The 2,742-nt window shown below is 34.0% G+C and overlaps 1 pseudogene; it reads left to right on the top strand.

Annotated features, from left to right (window-relative positions):
• Positions 1–1,112: 1,112 nt before the first annotated feature.
• On the top strand, positions 1,113–2,470 carry LOC137651537 (piggyBac transposable element-derived protein 4-like; annotated as a pseudogene).
• Positions 2,471–2,742: the final 272 nt, after the last annotated feature.

The following is a 2,742-nucleotide window of genomic DNA, read 5'->3' as shown; positions in this document are numbered from 1 at the left end:
GATTCCTTTTCATTATGATTTGTGATTCTTCTAAATTCTTTCGAAGGATATCATATCAACTTTTGCTTGCATTTATACATTCTTTTAAAGGATTTGATAGATTAGTTGTAGGCGTTAATACATGGAAAGACGTTCTAACGGGGGTACCATGCAATGCTTCATGCGGTGACATTTTAATTGATATATGATATGAATGATTCAGAGTACTCAGTGCCGCCAGTATTGCAATATCCCAGTTGGGGTCTGATCCCCCTAGTGTTACTCTTAACCCTTTCACTGCGGAGAACGACTTTAGTTTACTCAGATTCATAACCTTTCACTGCGGAGAACAACTTTACTCCACACCACGTAAAAAATTTCAAGCTTAGCACCTTTTGCTGACGATTCAAATGGCTTCTACACACTGCCATCTGTTGCCGATTTTATGAACTACCCGCCCCCTGAAGCTCCCGTCATTCTTCTCCCAATCACTTAGTGATTTCGGTAACTATTTGTTATTTTTACGTTGTGTCAACATGAAATTATGATACATATGCATGTTTTTTGCAATATAAATCAATATTATTTATAAAGTTATCGTTATATTATTATTTCTAAAGTTCTTTTGCCGAAAGTGAACTGTGAAAGTTTCTTTACATTAGAGCTGAACAGTTGCCATGAAGATAAACATTTTTCATTGTATTGGAAGATGAAAATGTGGCAGATATTGGTGTTTCTAGATATCAGTATATACATTTACTAAACTAAATGAATAATAGTGAAATAACCAACACATTTACGAGAAAAGAAGTTTCGTTTCCTAAAACGAAAGCATTGTGCCTTTGTTTACATTTTTCAGCTGATATTCAGACTGTGCTCTTAGCCTATTGGTGCCTTCATTTTTTATTACTTAATTTTTTTTTCGTATGAGTTGTGAGCAAAGATATAATTTGATAATAAATTCTTATGTTACAGTTGGGTAAATTTTATATATAGTTGTAAGTTATATTATCATTATACTATTGGCAAAATGCTCGTTATTGCTCTGCCTTTACCCGTCAGCTGACTTTGTCCTCTTAATTTTTCCTTTTAACGCTGGGTGTAGGTAAGATTTTTTTTTTTACAGGTGTAAGATGGCCTCTAATTCTCGTCAAGTATCTTCAGAAAAAATTGATGACATTTTGTTTGGGTCTGATTCGGAATTTGGGTCAGATATTGATGAACCAAATGATGATGATTATGATGATACCACTGATGAAGATATAAATGAAGACTCCCATCAACAAGCTTATCACCCACAGCTGATGTGACAAATTCTTTAGGATGGAATAAAAGGAACTATGATTACAATAATCACACCAAATTAGATAATGTTTTTTATTATACAACCCATCATAAAATAATTAACTTTGAAAACTTGAATCCATATGAGTGTTTCACAAGATTTTTTACAGAAAAAATTTACGAACATGTTGCAAAAGAAACTAATAAGTATTTCAAATCAATGATGGCTACAAAACAACCTTTGTCTAGAAGATCAAGATACCACCAATGGCCGGATGTAACTGCTGATGACATAAAAGCTGTTATTGCTATTGAAATAGCAATGGGTATCCTTCACAAGCCTACAATTGAAAGTTACTTTAGTGAAAATAGCTTTTTATTCGATACTCCAGGATTCAGAGAAGTATTTTCTCGGGACAAATACCAGTTGATTAGATCAGCTATTCATTTTAGTGATAATGATAACAAAGATGCAAATGATAGGCTCTCTAAGATTAGGCCAAATTTAGATATGGTAAAAGATTTATATGGGAAGTACTATGTTAGCAATAGAGAAATCAGTATTGATGAAAGCATGATAAAATTTAAAGGTAGGTTATTTTTCAAACAATATTTACCATCAAAGCCTTCAACTAAATGGGGAATAAAAGTTTGGTCTATGACAGATGCTCATACTGGTTACCTACTGAAGTTTGATGTGTATACTGGGAAAGACACTGCTCGTCAGCTATCAGATGGGTTGGGTACTCATGTTGTTCTGTCATTGTTAGAGGGTTATGAAAATAAAGGTCATATTATTTATATGGACAGCTTTTATAACAGTGTATCTCTTTTTGATAAACTGCTTCAAAAAAAATCTTAGCTTGTGGAACAGTTAGGGTGAATAGAAAGGGTCTGCCAACTGAAATAAAACAGATAATAGTGAAAAAGGGAGCTTTGCCAGTAACATGGGTAAGGAGTGATGGTAAAATGCTTGCTTGTTCTTGGCAAGACACGAGCAGGGTTAATTTACTGTCAAGCCTTGGAACAGTTGGTACATATAAAGTGAAACTTTATTCAAAAAAGGGTGACCGAGAAATAGACAAGCCTTGTGTTTATGTGGAGTACAATATGGGAGGAGTCGATAAGTTTGATCTGCTATGCTCAACATATCCTTACAAAAGAAAGAGTCAGAAATAGTACCAACCCCTTTGGCATTTTATTATAGAAGCAGTATTAGTAGACTCAAACATATGCTACAACATCCAGAATCCAACTAATAAGTTAGATCAGAAAAAATTCAGAAAAAAAATTATCACCACTATGCTAGAAGGGTATAAGGGGAGTAAGACTCAAAGAAGGGGTAGATTTTCAAATCCAATGGAATCTAAATTAACTGAAAGGCATTTTCCAGCTCAATATGTTGACAAAAACCACAAACCCCAATGTATTGTATGCTCTATCCTGCCAAAGAATTGCTTGATGGAAGGTAAAGGCGAA

This window comes from Palaemon carinicauda, chromosome 13, assembly GCF_036898095.1.
Source record: "Palaemon carinicauda isolate YSFRI2023 chromosome 13, ASM3689809v2, whole genome shotgun sequence".
NCBI classification, from domain to species: domain Eukaryota; kingdom Metazoa; phylum Arthropoda; class Malacostraca; order Decapoda; family Palaemonidae; genus Palaemon; species Palaemon carinicauda.
The sequence above is the reverse complement of the archived record's forward strand: the minus strand, read 5'-3'. Positions and strand labels throughout refer to the sequence as shown.